Here is a 7288-nt window from a genome sequence, read left to right on the forward strand (position 1 = left end):
TTTTACTGACATACGTCTACTCAACTTTAGAAATTACATTGTTCAGTCTGTTGTGTGTGTGTGTATGCGTGTGTGCGTGTCTTTCTCTCTGTTTGAAGCCCTGGAATACAGTTTTGGGCTGAGAAGACATAGCAGATGCCCATGTGAACATACAGGGTTTACCATCATATATTATCACCCTTAAGCTAGCCTATTTTAGAGATTTTCTAAAGGAACCTGATAAATTCATACGTTTTCTACATCCGTCTTCCTGGGCTCGGTTTGGCAGCGTGATAAGACCTTCAGTCATTTATAATAACTGTGCAGACAGACCACGCACTTTTCCAAGAGGACTAAAACCACCGACTGGCAGCACGATTTCAGAAACTCCTCATTTATTCGTGATGGAAACCACCCAGGAATGGAGAAAGAACCCCCACTGCCGCTGCTGCGTCAGCCGCTAACGCTGCTAACGCCGCTAGCGCTGCTAACGTTTACATCAATCTACGGTCTTTCAGAAGCACGTACTGCACCACTGAGCAAGTGAGTGCCGTTTGAAAGGGCAATATTAAATCTTCCATACATCTAATTTGCTCCTGCTGACAGATATGCAAAATCAGGAAGGAGGGGGAGGGGGAGGGTGCCAGTCATACAAATAAACCTAAGTGCATCTTTTGTTTAAAACTCAGTGAAGGAAAAGGGCGGAGTTTCTTTCTGCAGTCCCTAACCCAAACCCTGCCCCCTAACCCTAACTCTAACACCCTTCCCTTCTCTAACGTATCCAATGCTCAACTCCAGCTCCTGGGCAGTACCATCTGATTCCGCTGCACACACCATTATGTTGCGTCCTTACCTGATTTCACCCTTTCTGTGTTACATAACGGTATTTTTGGATGGTTGCTATGATACATTTAGTCACAGCTGGCAAAGACCCTGTTGAAAATCAGTGTTCTATTTGATGATCTCTTAATCAATGTAATGCTATCTGCTGAATATCGTACTGTCTGTGTCCATGTGATTTACCCGAGTAGTTTTTTAATAAAAAATAAAAATGCTTCCGCACATTTGTGGTATCTTGTATTAGAATTAATTTGGGATTTTTTTATGTGGGATTATTGTCTGGTATCTGTTATCATGTTGATTATGTAGATTTGGGACCCTGAGGTCCGATTGCACTTAATTGGTTAATCTCTCATTGAGTTCCAGCTGTTTTACTGAAGAGAACACATGACCTCTGCTGTCACCTGCTGGTCTGTCATAAGAATGACTGCTTTCTGATTGCAACATCTGCGCATGGCACCTTTTAAAATGCATTTACATTTCTTTACATAATACACGTGTCTGGATGACAAAAACATCCACCCATTATCTATACCTGCTTATCCTGGAAAGGGTCAGCCACCCACCCACCCACCCACTCTCCCTCTCCCCCACCCAGCCACCCACTCTCCCTCTCCCCCACCCACCCACCCACTCTCCCTCCCTCTCCCCCACCTAGCCACCCACTCACCCACCCACTCTCCCTCTCCCCCACCTAGCCACCCACTCCCCCACCCACTCTCCCTCTCCCCCACCTAGCCACCCACTCACCCACCCACTCTCCCTCTCCCCCACCTAGCCACCCACTCACCCACCCACTCTCCCTCTCCCCCACCCTCTCACCCTTTCCCCCTCTCCCCCACCCTCTCACCCTTTCTCCCTCTCCCCCACCCTCTCACCCATTCTCCCTCCCCCCCACCCTCTCACCCTTTCCCCCTCTCCCCCACCCTCTCACCCACCCCCCCACCCTCTCACCCTTTCTCCCACTCCCCCACCCTCTCACCCACTCTCCCTCTCCCCCACCCTCTCACCCTTTCCCCCACTCCCCCACCCACTCTCCCTCTCCCCCACCCTCTCACCCTTTCCCCCTCTCCCCCACCCTCTCACCCACTCTCCCTCTCCCCCACCCTCTCACCCTTTCCCCCTCTCCCCCACCCACTCTCCCACTCCCCCACCCTCTCACCCTTTCCCCCACTCCCCCACCCACTCTCCCACTCCCCCACCCTCTCACCCTTCCCCCACTCCCCCACCCTCTCACCCTCTCCCCCACCCTCTCACCCACTCTCCCTCTCCCCCACCCTCTCACCCTTTCTCCCACTCCCCCACCCTCTCACCCTTTCCCCCACTCCCCCACCCACTCTCCCTCTCCCCCACCCTCTCACCCACTCTCCCTCTCCCCCACCCTCTCACCCTTTCCCCCTCTCCCCCACCCACTCTCCCACTCCCCCACCCTCTCACCCTTTCCCCCACTCCCCCACCCACTCTCCCACTCCCCCACCCTCTCACCCTTCCCCCACTCCCCCACCCTCTCACCCTCTCCCCCACCCTCTCACCCACTCTCCCTCTCCCCCACCCTCTCACCCTTTCTCCCACTCCCCCACCCTCTCACCCTTTCCCCCACTCCCCCACCCACTCTCCCTCTCCCCCACCCTCTCACCCTTTCCCCCTCTCCCCCACCCTCTCACCCACTCTCCCTCTCCCCCACCCTCTCACCCTTTCCCCCTCTCCCCCACCCACTCTCCCACTCTCCCTCTCCCCCACCCTCTCACCCTTTCCCCCTCTCCCCCACCCTCTCACCCTTTCTCCCACCCCCCACCCTCTCACCCTTTCCCCCTCTCCCCCACCCTCTCACCCACCCCCCCACCCTCTCACCCTTTCTCCCACTCCCCCACCCTCTCACCCACTCTCCCTCTCCCCCACCCTCTCACCCTTTCTCCCACTCCCCCACCCTCTCACCCACTCCCCCACCCTCTCACCCTTTCCCCCTCTCCCCCACCCTCTCACCCACTCTCCCTCTCCCCCACCCTCTCACCCTTTCCTCTACTCACTCCCACCCAGCCGCCCAATATCGCTGTCAAAGTTGGGTGGCATTTCAGCACTATTAGAATAATAAACCTGAAATAAGAATAATAAAAAGCACACATTTCTGAGAAGTATTGCTAATTGCATTAATACAGACCTTGTGGCCGTTAAAAGAGTTGCGCAAGACCAAGATTAAATACATACTTGCACATTTATGGCTATGACTGAATGTACTCAAATCCCAAGGTCCTTAGCAAGATAAACACTGCATTGTGTGTCTCCTTTAGATGCTTTTGACTCATGTCTGTCTAAACATTTATCTTTCATCGCATAAACAGAGAGAAATGTGTTACTATAGGCCTGATACCAATAGGTGACAGATTTGCTTACCCATACCCATGCCCTCTAAGAGAGCTTGCAGCTGTCTCAAAGTTGTGTGAGAGCACAGTTCTTTGGAAGCTTTCCATGCATTGTCTAAAGCAGAGGTGGGCAGTGAGAGCTGGGTCTGTTTCTGGTTTTGGCCTTAATTATGCAATTAGCCGTTACATTTACACCATCTGACATTTTAACTACATTTCCTGATGAGCACATGAATGACAGCCGAAAACTGTTCTTGTGTCCCAATATAAATATTTTACTGTGATCTAATGTACGAGTGAACCAGTGGTGTATCCAGCCAATCAGCTCATTTTGCTCGGGTAACCGATGGAAACAAAAATCTATTTGCACACCGACTCCCCAGGTGTGGAACCCCTGGCTTGAGGGAACAAGCAGATAAATTGAAATGATCCTTAAAATTTCAGTAATGGATGCCAGTAGTACTGAACAGCGATACCACCAAATTCTAGTATTTCCTGTCAAACCAACTTTTTACTGAAGAATCACCACACTGCCCCCTCCAGGACTGGAGTTAAACCTGCAGACACTGCAGCCCCCCAGGACTGGAGTTAAACCTGCAGACGCAGCGCCCCCTCCAGGACTGGAGTTAAACCTGCAGACGCAGCGCCCCCTTCTGGACTGGAGTTAAACTTGCAGACGCTGCGGCCCTCCAGGACTGGAGTTAAGCCTGCAGACGCTGCGGCCCTCCAGGACTGGAGTTAAACCTGCAGATGCTGCGGCCCTCCAGGACTGGAGTTAAACCTGCAGATGCTGTGGCCCTCCAGGACTGGAGTTAAACCTGCAGACACTGCGGCCCTCCAGGACTGGAGTTAAACCTGCACACACTGCGGCCCTCCAGGACTGGAGTTAAGCCTGCAGATGCTGCGGCCCTCCAGGACTGGAGTTAAACCTGCAGACGCTGCGGCCCTCCAGGACTGGAGTTGAACCTGCAGACACTGCGGCCCTCCAGGACTGGAGTTGAACCTGCCGACGCTGTGGCCCTCCAGGACTGGAGTTAAATCTTCCCAGCCCTTTTCTCAATTTTATTTCCACGAGCAGCCACAAGATGGCGACAACAACTGGTAAAATATTGACAGCACTGCACGTCACTTCACAAAGCCACTGTTAATTTATATACAAGCACGTCCACATGTACTGAGGCTTGCAGGCATGCATTCCATAAACACATGCACACGCGTACGCATTGCAGGTATACATTCACACACACAAACACACACACACACACACACACACAAACACACTCACACACTCACACGCAGGCACGCACTCACACTTACATGCACTCACATGTACTCACACACACACATGCAAGCACAAGCATGTATGCAGACACACTCACACACACTCACACACTCAAACGGTCACTCAAACACACACGCACTCATACACACACACACATGCATGCACACACAGATACACACAGTTATATAGTCTGGATATTTCAGTTTGTAGTACACTTCAAGTACAGTCCTAGTCTGTAGGTACAAACTTTACATTTTGACGCTGGGTTCAACTGGACAAACAACTTTTGAAAATCAGTTTGCCAATGCTTTGCTTGCATGTGTCCTGGAGCAAACATGGGCTTTGTGGTGTAACTCTAGATGAGAGGAAGATCAAGCTTCTGTTTGGTTTATTTTTGTAGCTATGCTCAAATGACTCATGAAACACAGTAGGCTGCTGTAAACTCTAAAAAGGGCAATAGGGTAGCGTTGGCAGCATACTGTTTCCATGGTACGGATGCTAACCAAGGGCAACCAAATAAATCCTGAGAGAGAGGGAGGGAGGGAAGGAGGGAAGGAGAGAGAGAGAGATAGGGAGAGAGAGGGAGAGAGAAAGAGAGTGTGCTATTGAAAAAAATCTGTGTGCAAGTTACCTCTGTAGGCTTCTTGAGCCAACTTGTCTTTCATCAACGATCATAATAAATGAACTGTGAATTAAGTTAATCAGGGCTAAAGTAATATTAAAACTGACCAATCCTGAATGACTGGATGTGGTTTATTTAATTGTGTGCACTTCTTCCTTTTTCCACTTTTTAAGAGTTCAGGTCTGGATTCAATCAACATTTGTCTTTAACGTTACAAAGTAACGTGCTACTCTTTTCTTCACATACAGAGTTTGCCAGATTCAGCAATCAGTGAAATGAGCTCCAGGGAGCTGAAATAAATCCAGGCGTGCTACCCCAGCGGAAAGCAGACCCCACACCGGAGTTTAAACGCCGGGTCGGAGCTGAGGACAGAAGCCTGACTGAATCCAGGCCCCTGATTGGCTCAGAGGAGGTGAGAAGGTGTGGTTGGCCCTTCTATATTCAAGCCCCCGGTTGGCTCAGAGGAGGTGAGAGGGTGTGGTCGGCCCTTGTGAATCCAGGCCACCGGTTGGCTCAGAGGAGGTGAGAGGGTGTGGTCGGCCCTTCTGAATCCAGGCCCCCAGTTGGCTAAGAGGAGGTGAGATGGTGTGGTTGGCCCTTCTGAATCCAGGCCCCCAACTGGCTCAGAGGAGGTGAGAGGGTGTGGTTGGCCCTTCTGAATCCAGACCCCCGATTGGCTCAGAGGAGGTGAGAGGGTGTGGCTGGCCCTTCTGAATCCAGACCCCCGATTGGTTCAGAGGAGGTGAGAAGGTGTGGTTGGCCCTTGTGAATCCAGGCCCCCGATTGGCTCAGAGGAGGTGAGAGGGTGTAGTTGGCCCTTCTAAATCCAGGCCCCCGGCTGGCTCAGAGGAGGTGAGAGGGTGTGGTTGGCCCTTGTGAATCCAGGCCCCCGGTTGGCTCAGAGGAGGTGAGAGGGTGTGGTTGGCCCTTCTGAATCCAGACCCCCGGTTGGCTTAGAGGAGGTGAGAGGGTGTGGTTGGCCCTTCTAAATCCAGGCCCCCGGCTGGCTCAAAGGAGGTGAGAGGGTGTGGTTGGCCCTTGTGAATCCAGGCCCCCGGTTGGCTCAGAGGAAGTGAGAGGGTGTGGTCGGCCCTTGTGAATCCAGGCCCCCGATTGGCTCAGACGAGGTGAGAGGGTGTGGTCGGCCCTTGTGAATCCAGGCCCCCGATTGGCTCAGACGAGGTGAGAGAGTGTGGTCGGCCCTTCTGAATCCAGGTCCCCGGCTGGCTCAAAGGAGGTGAGAGGGTGTGGTCGGCCCTTCTGAATCCAGGCCCCCGATTGGCTCAGAGGAGCTGAGAGGGTGTGGTCGGCCCTTGTGAATCCAGGCCCCCGATTGGCTCAGAGGAGGTGAGAGGGTGTGGTTGGCCCTTCTGAATCCAGGCCCCCGATTGGCTCAGAGGAGGTGAGAGGGTGTGGTCGGCTCTACTGTGTAAACCGAACAGCATCTGAACGAGTTGCAGGAGAGCAGAGCTGGGGCTCATCTGGGGGCAGAGTTCGGGTTTGGGGCGGGGTTAGAATGATAAAGAATGACAGTAGAAAGAGTGAGGGGCTGGGGCGGGGTTTGGGGCAGTGGGGGGGGTGGGAGGGTTTGGGGCGGGGTTAGAATGATAAAGAATGACAGTAGAAAGAGTGAGGGGCTGGGGCGGGGTTTGGGGCAGTGGGGGGGGTGGGAGGGTTTGGGGCGGGGTTAGAATGATAAAGAATGACAGTAGAAAGAGTGAGGGGCTGGGGGGTGGGGTTTAGGGCAGTGGGGAGCAGGGTTTGGGTTTGGGGCGGGGTTAGAATGATAAAGAATGACAGTAGAAAGAGTGAGGGGCTGGGGGGTGGGGTTTAGGGCAGTGGGGAGCAGGATTTGGGGCGGGGTTAGAATGATAAAGATTGACAGTAGAAAGAGTGAGGGGCTGGGGGGTGGGGTTTAGGGCAGTGGGGAGCAGGATTTGGGGCGGGGTTAGAATGATAAAGATTGACAGTAGAAAGAGTGAGGGGCTGGGGGGTGGGGTTTAGGGCAGTGGGGAGCAGGATTTGGGGCGGGGTTAGAATGATAAAGATTGACAGTAGAAAGAGTGAGGGGCTGGGGGGTGGGGTTTAGGGCAGTGGGGAGCAGGATTTGGGGCGAGGTTAGAATGATAAAGATTGACAGTAGAAAGAGTGAGGGGCTGGGGGGTGGGGTTTAGGGCAGTGGGGAGCAGGATTTGGGGCGAGGTT

The sequence above is a fragment of the Anguilla anguilla genome, chromosome 13 (assembly GCF_013347855.1).
Source record: "Anguilla anguilla isolate fAngAng1 chromosome 13, fAngAng1.pri, whole genome shotgun sequence".
NCBI lineage: Eukaryota > Metazoa > Chordata > Actinopteri > Anguilliformes > Anguillidae > Anguilla > Anguilla anguilla.